Source organism: Schistocerca gregaria, chromosome 5 (genome assembly GCF_023897955.1).
Source record: "Schistocerca gregaria isolate iqSchGreg1 chromosome 5, iqSchGreg1.2, whole genome shotgun sequence".
Classification (NCBI taxonomy): Eukaryota; Metazoa; Arthropoda; class Insecta; order Orthoptera; family Acrididae; genus Schistocerca; species Schistocerca gregaria.
Window position 1 is genome coordinate 305,959,826 of NC_064924.1, and position 20,917 is coordinate 305,980,742.

The 20,917-nt window shown below is 42.6% G+C and overlaps 1 protein-coding gene across 6 annotated transcripts in view; it reads right to left on the bottom strand.

Annotated features, from left to right (window-relative positions):
* LOC126271869 (neuronal acetylcholine receptor subunit alpha-7) overlaps window positions 1-20,917 on the bottom strand; it is a 1,066,999-nt gene that overhangs the window by 192,637 nt on the left and 853,445 nt on the right. The window lies entirely within an intron of this gene.

The following is a 20,917-nucleotide window of genomic DNA, read 5'->3' on the forward strand; positions in this document are numbered from 1 at the left end:
GTAATAGGCCTATTCTAATCAGAATCGACAGCAAATCAGCACCGGCAATATCAGGTATACATGCCGATATCGCAAGCCGAAGATGAAGAGATAGAAAGGTATGTGAGGATATTGGACGGGTACTTAAAAAAAAGTACATGATGAGAGATGAAAATCTAATAGTCATGGGAAATTGGAATGCGATTGTGGTGGGAGGTGTAGAAGAAAGGTTTACAGGAGTATATGAGATTGGTACTAGGTATGAGAGTGGAGAAAGAATAATTGAGCTCTGCAATAAAGCTAATAATAACGAATACTCTGTTCAAGAATCACCATAGAAAGAGGTATACTTGGAAAAGTCCGGGAGATACAGGAAGATTTCAGTTCGATTACATATTGGTCAGACAGAGATTCCGAAATCAGATACTGGTTGTAAGGCATGCCAGGGAGCGGAGATAGAAGTAGTAGTGATGAAGAGTAGGCTTAAATTTAAGAAACTAGTCAGGAAGTACCAGTGCGCAAAGAAGTGGGGTGTGGAAGAACTACGGAATGAAGAGATATGCTTGAAGTTCTTTGAGGCTATAGATACTGCGATAAGGAATAGCTCAGTAGGAATTTCAGTTGCAGATGAATAGACATCTCTAAAATACCAGTCACAGAAGTTGGAAAGAAAAACATGGTTACAAAAAAAAATATCTTCGAAGTAACCATGGATAACAGAAGAAATACTTCAGTTAATCTATGAAAGAAGGAAGTACAAGAAGTTCAGAGAAATTCAGGAGTACGGATATACAGGTCACTTAGAAATGAGAAAAATGGCAAGTGCAGGGAAGCAAAGGCGAAATGCCTGCATGAAAATTTTGAAGAAATCGAAAAAGGAATGATTGCCGAAATGACTGACTCATTTTACAGAAACTTCAGAACAACCTTCGATGAAATTAAAAGCAAAGGTGGTAACATTAAGAGCGCAATGGGAATTTCACTGTTAAATGCGGAGGAGAGATCTGATAGGTGGAAAGAGTACATTGAGGGCTTCCACGGGGGGGAAGACTTATTGAATGACGTGATAGAATGCAGCCGATATAGTACAGACAGGGCATCCAGTATTAGAATCATAATTTAAAAGACATTTGGAAGACTTAAGATTGAATTCCATTGGAATTTCTAAAATCATTGAGGGATGTGGCAAAAAAAGTGATCATTAACGTTGGTCTGTAAATTGTATGAGACTGGAGGTTACCATCTGACTTTCGGAAAAACATCATCCACATTGTTCCGAAGACTACAAGAGCCTTCAAGTGTGATAATTATCGCACAGTCAGTTTAACAGCTCTTACATCTAAGTTGCTAACAAGACTAATAAACAGATAACGGAAAAGAAAAATGAGGATCTGTTAGATGACGATAAGTTTGGCTTTATAAAAGGTAAAGGCACCAGAAAGGCAGTTCTGACGTTGCGGTTGGTGGGTACAAAATCAAAACGTGTTAATAGGATTTGTCGACCTGGCAAAAGCGTTGGACAGTGAAAAATGGTGCGAGATGTTCGAAATTCTGAGTAAAATGGGGTAAGCTGTAGGAAAAGAATCGGGAAAACATGCAATATGTGCAAGAACCAAGAAAGAACAATAAAGGGTGAAGAACAAGAACGAAGTTCCCGGATTAGAATGGGTCTAAGAGAGGGATGTAGTCTTTCGTCCCTACTGTTCAGTCTATACATCGAAGAAACAATGATGGAAAAAAAGGAAGTTTCAGAAGTGGAACTAAAATTCAAGGTGAAAGGCTATTAATGATAAGATTCGCTAATGAAATTGCTATCCTGAGTGAAAGTGAAGAAGAAATACAGGATCTGCTGAATGGAATGAACAGTTTAATGAATACAGAACATGGATTAAGGGTAAATCGAACAAAGACGAAAGTAATGAGACGTAGCAGAAATGTGAACAGTGAGAAACTAAAGATCGGGAACGGTGATCGCCAGGTAGATGAAGTTAAGGAATTCTGCTACTAAGTAGCAAAATAACTCGTAACTGTGGGAGCAAGGATGACATCCAAAGCAGACTAGCATTGGCAAAAGGGACATTCCTGTCCAAGAGAAGTCTACTGGTGTCAAAGATCGTCCTTAATTTGAGGAAGAAATTTCTGAGAATGTACGTTTGGAACACAGTTTTGTATTGTAGTGAAACATGGACTGTGGGAGAAGCACAGAAGAAGAGAGTCGAAGAATTTCAGATGTGATGCTACAGAAGAATGTTGAAAATTAGGTGGACTGATAAGGTAAGGAATGAGGGGGTTCTCCTGGGATTCGGCGATGAAAGGGGTATATGGGAGACACTGACAAGAACAAGGAACAGGAAGGTCGGACATCTGTTAAGACATCATGAAATAGCTTCCACGGTGCTAGAGGGAGCTGCAGAGGGTAAAAACTGTAGAGGAAGATAGAGATTGGAATACACCTAGCAAATAAACGAGGACGTAGGTGGCAAGTGCTGATCTGAGATAAAGAGGCAGACATAGGAGAGGAATTCGTGGCGGGCCGCATCAAACCACTCAGAAGACTGATAAAAAAAGAAAAGAAGCGTTGCCAGTTACTCGTGAACCAATATATTGATATCATACACTGAGATTCAGTTTTTCATGGGTAAAAAACGTATTACTTAACATTTATTTTCACTTCAGAGATATAATCGTGAACTTACGAGGGTTGGAACATAAATAGTGGAAACTATTTATTCAGAACCGATACAAAAGAGTTACATGTATGCACCTGTTAGTGTCCTTCAAAATAGTCACCAGCGTTGTGTAGAACCCGCTGCCGGCGATGTGGAAGGCGTAGGGTACCGTTAGCACAGCCTGTTCTGTTGAAGGTGCGAATGGAGCGGTCTACTGCCTGTCGATTCTCTGGAACAGTTCTGAAGCGAATGCCACGAAATGGTTCCTTCATCTTCGGAATCAAATCAAAGTCACAAGGAATAAGTTCGGGGAGTATGGTGGATGGTACAGTACTTCCCAGTCCCATCGACCAAACAGAGCAGCCACATCTTGCAACGTATGCGCCCGCGCATTATCGCGCAAAATGATAGATGGACTGCGCAGAAAGTGTCACCGCTTCTTTAGAAAAGCTGGTTGCAGGTAATGCTACAATAACATATACTTCTTCAGAGACGCAAGGACAACCTGCCCGATGCGTATCTGCCACAGTTTGCCTACCTTCGTTGAAGGCTAACGTGCCACTGTTCTGTACGGCAATGCCGATTCCCTGCACGCCTCTTGAAGAACTTGATGACACTGTCGTACTGTACGACCTCTGCCACATTCGGTCTTGGCCAACTCAGTTGTTCCTGTGACGAAGACATAGTGACACCGTTACGTTAGACCGACGCTCACAAGTGACTGTGTTTCCCTCGATAGTGCTCACGCAGGTGACGCGGGGCGAGTCCATTTGCTCGGAGGTAAGGTAGGTATATCAGCGTGTGCTATCAGCGGCAATAGTAGATTCCATTGCATAGTCTCTCCACAGCAGTATTGCCACTATTTAAGTTCCAACCTAAATATGTTCATTTTAATAAACGTACGACATTTACTCCGTTCACTGCCACCGCCTACCATCGTGGTATACGTGGTCGGAAGATGGTCACGTTCTGACCGAAATCGGTTACCCTTGCAAATAAATATTTTGTCCCAGCCAAGACTCTTATTAGTCCATTTTTAAAGTATTTTATCTAGACCACTGATTTTCTCCGCGAGAAATATTCTCAAAAGGTGCATTGTCTACTTGGGCTTTACTTTCTTTGCGCCTCTACCGGGAAGAGCAACTTAAGTTTCTTTGGAACATTACTCGTCACACAAAATGTTGATGCTGAATTACTGATGTAACACTGACGTTAACGGAATGTCGAGTGTTGCCAAGTTCTCTGTAAGCAGATAATATTGTAGGAAAAGGGGAAGACACATTCCATATTGTGTTACGTAGTTGCTGTGGTAACGAATGGAACTGTATCGCCGCTGACGTATTACTATGGTGCAGCCTGGGGGAGGAGACTGTCTCACTGGCTGCTGTGGTACATGGAGGAGGATGCGCAGAACAAGTACAAACTTGGAAACCTTCTGACGTGGCGCACGCTATATTCGTGGTGCCGTACTTTAATGTTGCTTCCTGTTAATGTTTATAGGGCGGCAACCGAGATAGGTGATCTGTATGTAGTAGTATAATAGTTAAACAGGATCCTCTCTGTGCCTCTGTTTGTAAAGCATTTAAACGGAGCAGAGACGAGTGAGGAAACATTCTACGGACCATGGGGCCAAAACTTGGGAAATATACTGATAAAGCGACTTTGACGGACTGTTGTGTACCGGCGCTTCGGAATGAGTATCGCAGAAACAGCAAACTGCTCGGACAGTGAAACCATGAGTAGCGACAATGTATTGCACGTCCACGTTTCATCAAAGAACGTGGAGGCCAGAGCTGTGACCACTCTGTAATCCAGGGGGGCAGATATGAAGACAGAGCGCAATTTTGCTGCATGAACAAGTGTTTCGAAGCTCACCGTTCAGCGCTCATTGTTGAACACAGATCTTCGCAGCAGACAAGCACTACGTGTTTCTACGGTGATCAACGACATCGTCATTTACAACTGCTGTGGGCACAGGGTCATAGAGATTGGGCCATGGATTTTTGGAAACGTATTACTCGGTCGGATGAGTGACGTATCTTGTAATATCAGGTTGCTGGCCCTGTCTCGATACGGGATCATCCAGCGAATGTCTGCTCGAAATATGTACTGCGTCACGAATATAGGCCGTTGGGGACAGTCTCGTGCTGGGGGGACATTCACCTGAGCTATTTTGGGACCAGTTGTAGTAATCAATGGCACCATGGTGGCGGCGGTCTACGTGAACATTACTGAGGACCACCTGTGTCCCTTCCTTCTCGATGTCTTGTCTGATGGCGATGCCGTCTTCCACCAGGATAACTGCTGGCGTCGTTTGGCCAGAATAGAACTTCAGTGGTTTGAGGAACATTATTGTGAACTCACTTTGTCCGTTGACCACTAAATTCGTCTGATCTGAACTCGATAGAACCCATCAGGGACGCTATCTGGCGCTAGCTCCCAGCCAACAAGCCACAGTCTTCTTATTGATGGAAACTGCGTGTCTTATGCGTAGACTTGTGGTGTTGCATACCTCCGGAAGCCTATCAAGGACTTACCAGATTCTTGCCACACATAACCTCTGATACAGTGCTTCCAAAGGTGGCCCAGCCCTCCTATTAAGGAGGTGGTCATTATGTTGTGGTTCACCAACGTATGTTGTTCACTTGGAACCAATTCCATGAAGTAAAAGGCACGAAAATGAAATGCAACTCAGTGCACTATAGTAGGTAGATGAGCATCCTTACCCTCGAACAGTTGTCGTTAGATTATGTTGAGTGTATTTGATTCATACATTTTACCCAATTTTACTCCGAGTTATTATCGTCCAAGTGACATTACAGGCTATTTACCGTCCCCAAATCGGTTGACATACAACTTTTTGTGGTGACGATACCTTAGTAATGTCAAGAGAGTTAATAAATATTTCTATAATTATTTGTAAACCGAAATTTTAAGGCTAGTGTAAGACGAAAGTGACAGTAATACGAGTAGCTCGGCCACCAAAAAAGAGAGAAGGAAATTAAAAAAAATACTGTGCTCTGTATTCATAATAACAATTCACGCTGAAATCAATGAACGGAGGAAGCCTCATATGCAGCCATGGACTGTGCGGCTGGTCCCAGCGAGGGTTCGAGTCCTCACTCGGGCATGGGTGTGTGTGTTTGTCCTTAGGATAATTTAGATTAAATAGTGTGTAAGCTTAGGGACTGATGACCTTAGCAGTTAAGTCCCATCAGATTTCACACACATTTGAACATTTTTGAAAGCCTAATAATACACTGCTCAGTCACGTGTCAAAAGCCTGAATGACTACCTTTTGCAGCGCGAGACGTGCTGGAGGAGAGCCAATGGGGTTGTGGAAGGTGCTGCCAGGGATATAGAGCCATACCGATTCCATTGGCGTGGCCAACTGCTCTGTTTCTCGTTTGAGAAACCCAGGCGCAAAGAGCCCGATCAAAGAGGACCCACAGGTTCTCGATTGGGTTTAAATCTGGTGAGTCTGATGGCTTCTCATAACGCTCTTCTAACCACGAGCTTCGTGCTGTGTGACACGTGCATTCTGCCGCTGGCAGGTGCCTTCGTGTCAAGGGAAAACAAACTGCACGTAGGGGTGGACATGGTCATCGAGGATGTATACATACTTATGGTGCTCCAGTGTACCTTCCGGAATGACGAGATCACCCAGGCAATACCGTAAACAAATTCCACTGACCATAACGCTATCTCCTGGTTGCAGGATGTTTCACACTGTATACAACAGCGGCCATCTTTCCAATGGAGCATAAAGCATGATACATCTGAAATGGAAACCGTCGCCTCCCAGGGCACGTCTAGTTGCGATACTGGCGTTCAAATTCTAGGCTTCGTCAACGATGAACAACAGTCAGCATGGATCCAAGAACCAGGCGTCTGCCGCGGAGGCTCATATGCAGCTCCGTTCGCTGAACAGTCGCTGAGAAGACACTGTTGACAGCCGCTTGGTTCATCTGTTAGGTCAGTTGATCAAAAGTTGCACGTCTATTCGGCTGTACACATCTTCGAAACCGTCGTTCGCCACTTTTATGGCCTATGGTGCACCACGGTTGCCTTGTCTCCTGTTTTGAACAGGGCCACTTTGCCGTGCGTTACATACTTTAACGACGTCGGCACGCCCATGGCCCAAAGGGAAGGATCAGGCATTTTTGGACATCAGATAATTCACTCCGTTTGCGCATTGCCACGACTGCTGCACTGTTTCTCGCGCCCCCTGACGAACTTTATATAAAGTCCACGGCTAGTGCTGCCATCTGCTGTTAGCGGATGGTTATTGCACATTGACACTGAACATAGGCGGTGGTCATATTTATGTGACTGGGCTATGTAGAATATGAAATGGTCAAATACACAACTTCTGTGATGGGTAAAAAAGTTCTGACAAATGGTGAACAATCAGTGACATTCTCTGTTTAGTCAGATATTTTATGAAGAGTGTTTCAGCGAGAAAAAGACATGATTTAAAATGAGTTCGTATCTACCATTCCGAAAATATTATACGAATGTGTGCTTTATTTTCATCTGTTTCCGAGCTGTATATAAACAGATCGTCACTTGCTGCATTTTATTTTCTTTACCTTCCCACGAATTTCATAAAAAATGGCAAACTGAAGCTGAAATCGGCTGTTTGCCTAAGTTTTAATTATAGCGTCTCTGGTGAGTCTATGCCGGCGACAGCTTAGAGTGCCGACTGGTAATATATTTGTCCAAATAAGAATAGTTACGCCGGCCGCTGTGGCCGAGCGATTCTAGGCACTTCAGTTTGGAACCGCGCGACCGCTACGGTCGCAGGTTCGAATCCTGCCTCGGGCATGGATGTATGTGATGTCCTTAGGTTAGTTAAGTTTAAGTAATTCTAAATTCTACGGGACCTCAGATGTTAAATCTCGTAGTGCTCAGAGCCATTTGAAGAATAGTTACAATCTGTAAATACTACAAAGCACAACAGAATTATTTTTTGCTTCGTAATTGGTGCCGTGCTTCCTGCTCAATTAAACGATGTTAATGGTACAAATTTACAAGGATACTATATGAACGCTGATACTTCGGCCAGTGTCACCTGTCCTTTGAAACAGACTGCACTGGCGACCAGCTTCCTTCAGTGGTCATGCTATTTTCACGTCAACAACCACAATCCCGCTCATTTGTAAGGGATAAGTATTCAATCAACTAACTCTAGTGCCACTTTTACTCAGTTCCGATTAGCAACGCATGACTCGAAAATTTACTGAATTTTATTCCTTGCATGCCTGGATGAACAGGTATTGTTGACGATGGGCCATAGTCCGAAATCACTTCGAAATAAATTCACTGAATGCGGATAACTTGGCTTCAGCATGTTACGTAAAGAGTTACTACCTTTTGGTGACAAAGAGACAAGCGGAAGTTTTGGTCGATTGGGAGGCTTGCGTGGGCAGCCTAATGTTAAGGCGACCACTCGTGATGAGCGAGAAAACCGAGTTCGAGTCCCGGACCGGCACAAATTTTCTTACGTCACAGCAACAACTTCCACCCTTCTCATTCCTGACAGTTGCAAACAGCTGTAACGCGAGAGTAAGAGGGCAGTTACAGCATGTGTTTATAGGAAGCTTTCCCCCCGTAGTGAATCACACTATCATTTAGCGTGGATCTGTTTCCTTTTGAAACACTGTATAAAGGGTGGTCCATTGATAGTGACCGGGCCAAATACCTCACGAAATAAGCATCAAACGAAAAAACTACAAAGAACGAAACTCGTATAGCTTTAACGGGGATACCAGATGGCGCTATGGTTGGCCTGCTACAAGACGCTTCCATAGGTCAAACGGATACCAACTGCGTTTTTTAGTATAGGAACCCCCGTTGTTATTACATATTCGTGTAGTACGTACAGAAATATGAATGTTTTAGTTGGACCACTTTTTTCGCTTTGTGATAGATGGCGCTGTAATAGTCGCAAACGTATAAGCACATGGTATCACGCAACATTCCGCCAGTGCGGACGGTATTTGCTTCGTGATACATTACCCGTGTTAAAATGGACCGTTTGCCAATTGCGGAAAAGATCGATATCGTGTTAATGTATGGCTATTCTGATCAAAAGGGTGTGTTATCTATGCTGCTCAGTATCCTGGACGACATCATCCAAGTGTCCGGACCGTTCGCCGGATAGTTACGTTATTTAAGGAAACAGGAAGAGTTCAGCCACATGTGAAACGTCAGCCACAACCTGCGACAAATGATGTTCCCAAGTAGGTGTTTTAGCTGCTGACGCGGCTAATCCGTACATCAGTAGCAGACGAATTGTGCGAGAATAGGGAATCTCAAAAACGTCGGTGATGAGAATGCTATATTAACATCGATTGCACCCGTGCAATATTTCCATGCATCAGGAATTGCATGGGGACGACTTTGTACAGTTCTGCCACTGGGATCAAGAGAAATTACGGGACGATAACAGATTTTTTGCACGCGTTCTATTTAGCGACAAAGGGTCATTCACCAACAGCGGTAACGTAAACCGGCATAATATGCACTATTGGGCAACGGAAAATCCACGATGGCTGCGACAAGTGGAATATCACTGACCTTGGCGGGTTCATGTATGTTGCGGCATTATGAGAGGAAGGATAATTGGCCCCCATTTTATCGATGGCAATCTAAATGGTGCAATGTATGCTGATTTCCTACGTAATGTTCTACCGATGTTACTTCAAGATGTTGCGCTGCATGACAGAATGGCGATGTACTTCCAACATGTGGATGTCCGGCATATAACTCGCGTGCGGTTGAAGCGGTATTGAATATCATATTTCATGACAGGTGGATTGGTCGTTGAAGCACAATACCACGGCCCGCACGTTCACCGGATCTGACGTCCCCCGGATTTCTTTCTGTGGGGAAAGTTGAAGGATATTTGCTACCGTGATCCACCGACAACGCCTGACAACATGCGTCAGCGCATTGTCAATGCATGTGCGAATATTACGCAAGGCGAACTACTCGCATCTTTAGAGGAATGTCGTTACACGTATTGCCAAATGCATTGAGATTGACGGACATCATTTTGAGCATTTATTGTATTAATATGGTATCACGCTGCAACAGCATGTGTTCTGAGAAATGATGATTTTTCAAAGGTACATGTATCACATTGGAACAGTCGAAGTAAAATGTTCAAACGTACCTAGGATATGTATTTTAATTTAAAAAACCTACCTGTTACCAACTGTTCGTCTAAAATTGTGAGCCATATGCTTGTGACTATTACAGCGTCATCTATCACAAAGCGAAAAAAGTGGTCCAACTAAAACACTCATATTTCTTTACGTACTACACGAATATGTAATAAAAATGAGGCTTCATATTTAAAAAAAAACGCAGTTGATATCCGTTTGACCTGTGGCAGCGCCATCTAGCGGGCCAACCATAGCGCCATCTGGTTTCCCCCTTCAAGCTAGACAAGTTTCGGTCTTTGTATATTTTTTTTTCCTTTGACCCTTATTTCGAGAGATATTTGGCCCTGTCACGATCAATGGATCACCCTGTGTAAGAATAGGAATGGCCAAAGGACATTCCAAATTACAGAAAAAATACACAAATGAACCCATAGAATAGTTAGAAGCATTCTAAAGTAGAATATTAAAAAAACAAACGAAAATATATCCTGATGTAGTTGTAGGCCAGGTTATGTCACCTCTGATTGGAGCATGACTAGTAGAGCACTGTGAAGTTCATATCAACCCTTAGGTCAGTAACTTTCGTGCTTCATTAGCAAGTACTAATGGCAGAATAAACTTTTATAGCAGAAATCGCGTTGAAAACTGTTATTTACTGATCGGTTTTGACAGGTAAGATAGTCATCCTCAGATCTTTAAAAACTTTTTTGGTTGTACGTCATGTTTCTTTGTGCGTTCATTACTCATACCATATTAACATTCTAGTGGATAGTGTATTGCACATTTCACAAAGGTTTGTCAAGACTTGACGTCAGTAATGAATGCACAATGGAACATGACGTACAGCCAAAACGTTTTTGAACACCTGAAGGTGACAGTCTTACCTGTCGAAACCGATGTCAATAAAGAACAGTTTTGAAAGCGATCTTGATTTTTAAAAGTGCGTTAAAGTACATATACACTCCTGCAAATGAAAAAAAAGAACACATTAACACCGATGTGTCAGACCCACCATACTTGCTCCGGACACTGCGAGAGGGCTGTACAAGCAATGATCACACGCACGGCACAGCGGACACACCAGGAACCGCGGTGTTGGCCGTCGAATGGCAGTAGCTGCGCAGCATTTGTGCACCGCCGCCGTCAGTGTCAGCCAGTTTGCCGTGGCATACGGAGCTCCATCGCAGTCTTTAACACTGGTAGCATGCCGCGACAGCGTGGACGTGAACCGTATGTGCATTTGACGGACTTTGAGCGAGGGCGTATAGTGGGCATGCGGGAGGCCGGGTGGACGTACCGCCGAATTGCTCAACACGTGGGGCGTGAGGTCTCCACAGTACATAGATGTTGTCGCCAGTGGTCGGCGGAAGGTGCACGTGCCCGTCGACCTGGGACCGGACCGCAGCGACGCACGGATGCACGCCAAGACCGTAGGATCCTACGCAGTGCCGTAGGGGACCGCACCGCCACTTCCCAGCAAATTAGGCACACTGTTGCTCCTGGGGTATCGGCGAGGACCATTCGCAACCGTCTCCATGAAGCTGGGCTACGGTCCCGCACACCGTTAGGCCGTCTTCCGCTCACGCCCCAGCATCGTGCAGCCCGCCTCCAGTGGTGTCGCGACAAGCGTGAATGGAGGGACGAATGGAGACGTGTCGTCTTCAGCGATGAGAGTCGCTTCTGCCTTGGTGCCAATGATGGTCGTATGCGTGTTTGGTGCCGTGCAGGTGATCGCCACAATCAGGACTGCATACGACCGAGGCACACAGGGCCAACACCCGGCATCATGGTGTGGGGAGCGATCTCCTACACTGGCCGTACACCTCTGGTGATTGTCGAGGGGACACTGAATAGTGCACGGTACATCCAAACCGTCATCGAACCCATCGTTCTACCATTCCTAGACCGGCAAGGGAATTTGCTGTTCCAACAGGACAATGCACGTCCGCACGTATCCCGTGCCACCTAGCGTGCTCTAGAAGGTGTAAGTCAACTACCCTGGCCAGCAAGATCTCCGGATCTGTCCCCCATTGAGCATGTTTGGGACTGGATGAAGCGTCGTCTCACGCGGTCTGCACGTCCAGCACGAACGCTGGTCCAGCTGAGGCGCCAGGTGGAAATGGCATGGCAAGCCGATCCACAGGACTACATCCAGCATCTCTACGATCGTCTCCATGGGAGAATAGCAGCCTGCATTGCTGCGAAAGGTGGATATACACTGTACTAGTGCCGACATTGTGCATGCTCTGTTGCCTGTGTCTATGTGCCTGTGGTTCTGTCAGTGTGATCATGTGATGTATCTGACCAAAGGAATGTGTCAATAAAGTTTCCCCTTCCTGGGACAATGAATTCACGGTGTTCTTATTTCAATTTCCAGGAGTGTAGATTGCTGCTTCTCATTTCTCATTATGAGAAACTCAAATTATTCACAGAACCTAAAGTTGACGAAGAGGCTTCATAGGAGCGTAGGACTCACAATATGGATTAGTGATGGATCAGATTCGTGTCATGCTTCAAGTGCACTAGAGTATTAACAATGACATTTTTTGTAGATACATACTGAAGCGAATGTACACTGCAGGGCTGAGGGTGAATTATACTTTTATTTGCCACTTCCCATCCTCATCTGTTCTTGTGTGCAGCGAGGCAAGAATGACCTTATGCTTCCGTAGGTGCCCTAATGCTACACTAATGTATGGCGTTTCACGGCCCGTTATAGTTCTAGCAGTGCGTCTTTCAATTCATTCTCTGGTTACTTTCAGGCCTATGCATTTCAACGCTGGATTTAAACAGAAAAGGCCGCACAAGATTCTTATACGCGAGTTTATTAATAGATTCACTCAATTATAGTGTTATCCCATCAAATACAGGTCTTCCATTGATCTACCCTACTATTGGTTTATCGTTTTCGATCCATTTCTATCACTTTGCAGTATTACCACCACGTGTTGAAACTATGGAACACGCTCGAGGAGCTTACCAGTAATATGACAATCAGATTCTATCAGGTTCTATGTCTTTCTGGTAGGTGTTATCCAGCATTTAGAGAGCACTACTTTCAGTACAACAAGTGAAACGGTGTTTATTTTGTTAGTCATTTCTCATAATCATACACTGACAAGAGTGTTGGCAGTGTTGCTAACCGTATCTAATTAACAAATTGGAAGTTAAGTGTATAACACTTTCTAGGGGGTACAATCTACGTTACTTTCATTTCTCCTGCACATTCGCTATTCTGTGAAGGATGCTCTGTTCTTCTACTCCAGTATCCTTAGATCCAGTTGCATACGAGTATTTATGAAGCTGGTCCTTAAGATTGTGCAGTGCGTATTAGTCAATAATGTGGTGACGCCTTTGAGAAATATATGACAAGGAAATACACTTGTTCACGCGTATATTCCTTGGGTGAAACATGTGACTTGTCTTTCGCGCGAGTAGTGGTTCCTGTTATCGCACTGATTCTTTGAGATAAGATCCTTTCCCTACAGGAATTTTGTGTGTAGGAGCTTAGAATATGAGCCAGGCACCTGCAACATACGAACGTTTCGGCTATTGGTCAATAATTCTTTTCCCCGTTATTTAGCTTTTTCTGTAAACCGATGTCACCTGCGCCCGTTCCTAGTTGAGTAGGCCAGTTTTACACGAGAGATTAGCGGTAAATATGAAACAGTACAGGTGAATAACTAGCGGTACCGTATACGTAGTGTTAGTAGTCGACTCTGTACAAATTAAAGCCACCGCGGAATACTACCGTACGTAGCGATTTTTGCGTATTGTGGATTGTGCGGTGCCTTTGAGTTGCTCTGCGAATGAGGAGTCTGAATCTGAATCTAATACCATCTAGGCCGGTGACTATTGTCATACAAGTTTGCAGGCGATTTAGTTTTGGATCTCTCTATACCTAATACTTCTCGTAGTTACTACAAACGCTCGTTCTCCTGGAGAATGTAGTCTGCCTTTCAGATGAACGTCTCACTAAATATCAGAAACTTACTTCATTTATACCACAGGTTTCAACTCTCAGTTCCTCGTAGTCGTATTATATGACTGGGCCTGGTTTCTTGGAGAATGATAACTTTCGGGAATTAACTATGATCGCTTGACGAAAAGTATTTTAATATTATCGCCATTCATATTTGATCCCTAAGTAATTTTAATAAGTGGATTCTGAGATTGCATGTTTTTGTTTAGGAGCATCGGAGTTTCGCCTAACCTAAGGCACAGTCATTTGCATTCTACAGTTACTGTGCGGAATTATTAATGGTAAATGCAGCAGCTGTATGTAGATAAGTAACGCAGAGACCAGCCCTTAAGAAAGTATGTGTTATTTGGGTAAAGATAGGATACTTACGTGGTATTTACTTACCTACAGTCTGCTCTTAATGACCCTTAAAGGGCCAGTATTTTTCCTGTATTTACTGCTTTCTGAACGTGTGTTGGTTACCAGTAGCTAAGCAGTCGGGTTGCATCAGTATTTTTACTGCTACTTTGATGTGACACCATGGACCAGCAGAGCTAACTTCATTTACGCCTGTAGCGGTTCCAGCTTTGGTCCTCTGTTGTAGCTGTATCTCAACATACTGAACTCAAATTTAGAAGGAAGATGTACTACAAGTTTCTATACTACCATAATTCTCCACATATGTCTGATGATAATAAGAGCGGAATGACATACTGGACTAAACAAATTTCAAATGGTTCCGTTAATTTAATTCGGCACCATTCTAGCCCTTTCCACATACAGTAACTAAAAATATATTTCTGCATCTCTAATGACATGAGTATTGACTAGACATCAAAATTTATCCTTTCTTTCCTTGAATATTAAGAAAACTTTGGGTTTGAACATGTTAAGCTAGGTCTAATCGTGCCTGTAATATATATTGTTCGAATACGCAGGAATCTTTAACCAGTAACTTCAATTACGAATCCACGACACATTTCTGACTCTTATACTTCCATCATTAGGCCTATTCTATTCCAATTTATTTTAATATCAATGTTGATTTTTGGGTATACGTTTTTCTGGGTTGTAGCGACCACTAGAAACATTGTCAAAGGGTGCACACCACATTGAGCACATGTAATTATGCATTATGATACATTAGTCCCGTGAATAGATGAAAGATGCGTAATACTCCAACCTGCGTCGTTGAGTCATAAATAAAGTGACTGGTTATAAATTTTTATATATTTTGGGTCAACATAAATTGGTATATAATACAGAAAAGTGAATTTAGCTCCATACAGAGTATGACTAGGGGAGAATTTTGACAACTGGATAACGCACCCCATAGTGCTCTACAACTAAGAAGGTCGTTGAGGAATAACTGTCAACAGCGTTACCCTAACAGTCATTTTACATTATGTCGAAGTCATAGAGATATAACCTATCAACGGACACACAAAGTACCACTCTATTTCAAAGACAATGTTGTTTCTAGCTCTCTACAATTATTACACACTTTCGACTGTGTTCATTGTACAGTCATCCAGTTTATAGGGTGAGCAACCGTCAGCATGCGTGTAAGAATAACTTATCGCTGAAATAAGAGTGTTTAGAAACTCCGAAAAAATGTGTATTTATAATCATGCGAGGAAGCAAAATGAGAACATTACGTAAATGGTTAATTGGTCGTTATATTATTAGTCATGCACTATGTCAAAGACTAGTTGATCTATTGAGTAAGAGCCAAAGGAATCATATAATTTAATGTATAAGATTCTACCAAATGTTTGTAATAATAGGACGACATAGAAAGAAATACTATAAAGAAAAATGTTAAACCTTAGAAAGTGAGCTATTACGTGCAGAATGGATAAATGTATTTTCTACCTAAGTAGTACCTATTGTCTGAATGTTATGGATAATCATGCGTCAGCGTTTGCAATTCAAGTTCTCCACATCTGCTGTCCACTGAATCCCTTAAAACGCATTTCTTCGTAAGTTTCAGTGTTACTGGTATGTGCAAGGCTTTAGAAACTCGTGGACTAATTGAACGTTGACTTTCATTTCCGATATAAAGATATTCCTCTTTTGGAAAACCATTTCACGGTCAAGAGATTTGAGTGGAAATACTGTAAATTGCAATCGCTGTGCTCAGATGCCACTACCGGGATAGTACGAAAATGCATAGGCGTCAACTGCAACTCAGATCTGCCCATATCGGTAGTTTGACTGGCTGCCGCCTCTTAACCTAAACCAGATATCCCCGACGTCTACCAAAACATCAGTTGGAGGCCTGTTTCAATGATGACATTCGAGAAATTATTGGGGGGAAACTATATCATTCCTCAAATATAGACCAAATTCCGTTTCTTTTTTGCGGAATATACTGTAATTGGTGATTGAGCTGTGACTTCTCGCAGGCTATGCCACTTTACTACATACAATGAATTTAAGTTTTCAATTTATTTCAGACATATCTAAGCAAGTGGTCTACACCGAATATCTGTAACATCGATTTACTAATCTCGTGACAATGTGAAAATAACTAATTTTTCAACCTATTTCCGGCCATTTCTAAGTGAACTTTCTTTACGATGACCAGACTGAATCTCTATAATCTTACTTTCAATTTTTTCCGCGAAATATGTGACAACCTTCCGTGCTTAGCGTTGCTTGTGTCTGATCATATGCTCGATATTAGCTAAAATTTCACCTACCATTTGTAAATAAAACTTGTTATAAGATTTTTTAATGACAAGTAGTCATGATCTAAAATCAGTGGTTCCCAACCCTTTCGAAAAAATTACCCTTCATCGAGATTACATGTCAACAAATACCTACAGCAAAATTTCTTATTTAAAGTGTTTTGTAGATGTTGTATTAAACTGAAATGTAAAGAGTCACGGAGACAATTGGTACTGCTTGTCTCTGATGCTCTATTCTTATATTTTCTTTACTTTTGGTTAATTCACATTGGTCGAAAATATGCCTTAATATCAATAAGTCGTGGAGAATTGTATCGTTACTTTTAAGGCTATTTCGAATAATAATGTATCCAATCTATTGCCGTAACTTTCCCATTTCCGTTTCATCAAAGCGTACTGTCAGTGTGTTGATACCACAGAGCTCAAGAAATTCTTCTTTGTCTCAAATTTCACGATCTGAAGATATTCTTTAGCTAATTGAAAATGGTCTTAATAGCCACACATTTATTTGTCGATTTATCTGAATCAGCGAAACAGTTAGTAGCAAGTGCTGGCTTATTACACTTGTGAAAGAGTAACTTTTGTTGCTCGTGTGAAGTATCGTTGTCAGTTCTTGGAACAGTGAAACGTCTTAAACTACAGGCCTTCGTTGGTAAATGCCAAATTTGCCAAGAAAACGAACAACCTTAACTTGTTTCGTTAAAACATTCCCCATATTTCGATACCACCTGAGATGGAGCCTGCTTATTTCACGAAAGAAATCAACGTGGTAGGCTAGTTTGGAAAAAAAAGGGTCGTTCACCTTCATTTTCGCTCGTTCGTCGAACTAACAACTGGCTGGTAAAACATTAAGAAACAAGCGAACTAGTAGCTGTTTCGAACCACAGAACACTCTGAGCCAAGCAACTGCCCATTGTAATATGTTCCCTGACTGTACGCAAACTTCGAATAACGTTGTTCATTGATTCGTTTAAACAGTTCTGTCTTCCTTTTCATCGCATCACAGCCAGAAACTCGTTTCTGCAAATTTTTAGATATAAATATCACAGTGCATCGAAATAGTAACACTAGATATGACTGTTTCAAATTGTTTCGTTTACTAATTTGCTGTGACAAATGTCTCGCTTTCGATCTCCCGTCAACCCTTGGATTGTTATCGTCACTTATTATTTCTGTTGCATCTAGCAATGTGTGTTATGTGAAACACGTCACTCTATGATTGGAGTCACTCTATGATTGGTCAAGTGGAAGGCAACGGCATCTACATCTGTACTACATCTACATACGCACTCCTCGAGCCACCAACATGTACATGACGGAAGGCACCTTGTGCAATTGCTAGTCACCTCTCTTTCATGTTCGATTCGTAACTCGAGCGATCGAGCGAGGCTGTGCGGTGGTTAGCACGCTTTACTCACATTCTGGAGTACTACTGTTCAGATGCCCATCCGGCCATCTATATTTAGATTTTTTGTTATTTTTCGCTCCAAGGCAATTGCCTTGATGGTTCCTTTTAAAAAGACACTCTCATTCCTCACCATTTCGTAATCTAGCTTGTGTTCCGTCTTTAGTGACCGCACTATCGATGGGACGCGAAACTATAATCTTCCACCATCCTTTCGTATGGAGGTAGTCAAAAACCGCTGTCTATGAGCATCCGTAAGAGCCCTGATTTCTCATATCCTGTCTTCAGGGCCATTACGCGAGATGTAAGTTGGTGGCAGTATTAATCGTTCTTCAGTCTATCACATATACCAGATTCCCACTGAGCATTTCCATAATATTCTCTGGGTGATCGAACACATTTAATTATTTATTTATTAATTTTTAGTCATCAGTCTTTTGATTGGTTTGATGCGGCCGGCCAACATCTTCATTTCAGAGTAGCACTTGCAACCTACACCCTCAATTGTTTACTGAATGTATTCCGAGCTCTGTCTACCTCTACAGTTTTTTTGCCTTCTACAGTTCCCACTAGTACCATGGAAGGCATTCCCTCATGTATGAACAGAATTCCTGTCTTCTTGTCGCTTCTACTTGTCAGGGTTTTCCACATATTCCTTTCCTCTCCGATTCTGCGCTGAACCCCCTCATTCCTTACCTTATCAGTCCACTTAATTTTCGACATTCATCGGCAGGACCACACCTCAAAGCCTTCAATTTTCTTCTTTTCCGGTTTTCCCACAGTCCATGTTTCACTACCACACAAGCTGGGATCCAATCGTAAATTCTCGGAAATTTCTTCCTCAAAGTAAGGCGTTTGTTGATTACTATTAGACTACTAATGGTCAGGAATGCACTTTTCCCGGTACTAGTCAGCTTTTGATGTCCTCCTTGCTCTGTCCGTCATTGGATATTTTGGTACCTAGGTAGTAGAATTTCTTTACTACATCTACTTCGTGACCATCAGTCCCGATCTTAAGTTACTCGCTGCTCTCATTTCTGGTACTTCTCCTTACTTTCGCCTCTCTCCGATTTACTCTCAATCCATATTCTGTACTCATTAGACCGTTCATTCCATTCAGCAGTTCATGTAATTCTTCTTCACTGTCACTGGGGATAGCAATGTCATCAGCAAATCTTATCATTCATACCCTTTCGCCTTGAATTTCAATTCCACTTCTGAACCTTTCTTTTATTTCCATCATTGCTTCTTCGATGTACAAATCGAGCAGTAGGGGCGAAACACTACATCCGTTATTTACACTCTCTTTAATCCAGCACTTCGTTCTTGGTCGTCCACACTTACTATTCCCTCTTGGCTCTTGTGCATACTATTTATTACCCGTCTCCCCGTATAGCTTACCCCTATTTTTCTCAAAATTTCGAATATCTTCAACCATTTCATACTGTAGAGCGCTTTTTCCAGGTCGACAGATCCTATGTACGTGTCTTGATTTTTCTTTAGACTTGCTTCTGATATCAACCGCAAGGTCAGAATTGCCTCTCTGGTGCCTTTACCTTTCCTGAAGCCAAACTGATCGTCATCTAACACACCCTCAATTTTCTTTTACGTTCATCTGTATATTATTCTCTTCAGCAACTTGAATGCATGAAGGGTTAAGCTGATTGTGCGATAATTCTCGCAGTTGTCAGCTCTTGCAGTCTTCGGTATTGTAGATGATATTTTTCAGAAAGTCAGATGGTATGTTTTCAGACCCACACATTCTACACACCAACTTGAATTGCTGTTTTGTTGCCACTACCTACCGGTAAAAAATCTAGCAGCACTCCTCTGAATTGCTTCGGCGTCTTCCTTTAATCCGAGATTTGGAGTTCCCAAACAACCGAGCAGTATTCAAGGACAGGCTGCACATGTCTTCTATTCGCGATCTACCTTGTAGGTGGTCTTGTATATCCTAGAATTCTTCTAATAACCCGAACTAGAACATTTACCTTCCCTACAACCAGCCTTGCCTACTTGCTCGTTGCATTTACGTCTCTTTGCAACGTTACATCTAGATGTTTAATGGAAGTGACTGGTTCAAGCAGCCCGCCACACTCTATTCGAACACTACGGTACTTTTCTTTTTACTCATTGGCTTAGCTTACTTTTCTCCGCAATTAAGAACATGCTGCTATTCATCACACTAAATAGAAATTCTGTATCCTTTCACGGTCACTTAATGACGACATTTTCCCTTGCACTGCAGTGCCATCGGCAAGGTACCTCCTGCGATAGGATGATGTGTAGTTGTGTTTAGAACAAGCTTCGAGCTGATGACAGATTTACCTAATTGATTTATAATACATCCCTATTTGTTTGTACCCCGTAGAAAATTTCATTTTATCTATTTCCCAGTGTGTAACTACCCATTAGGTTGAGAACCACTGCCCTATGTTAGCACCGGCGAAGCGAAGAAAGAATTCAGTGCGCAATATCCGTTTCAGTTACCAGCAGACACGATGACTTCTTATTTTGCCTGTGTGAAAGGGATTGAAACATTAGATAATTAATTAAAAATTACTATGTGCCGTACTCTACTCAACTCCTTCTAGCAACTCTATATGATGAGATGTTCTGCTCTTCAAGGTTTTCTTGATGACATTCAGCTGTGGTGACCGAAATAGCGTATACAATCTGTACCTTTCCTATTGGTCCTACATCACTGCTTTGTCGAAGATCCAGCCAGATTAAGAGGCGACCTCCAGGGCTTTCTTGCTCCATGCAAAATGGTGGTGCAAACCGCGGTTTCCCCTCCTGATGGTTCAATTGCGCCAGAAACTGAACGATGGCCAGCTGATCTGAATATATACCTGAACAGTGCACTGCCTTGAAACCTACTGCCTGCAAAGCTAAGCTCTCGTGTCAGCGGAAGCAGTGCTGTTGGTTACGTTCTGCTCCGATCGCATACTGAACGATTAATGTAAGCTAAGCCAGTCGGCGTACGGGGCTCGTTTTGCATGATATTAAGCATGAGATTCAGGCACTGAAGCGGCCGT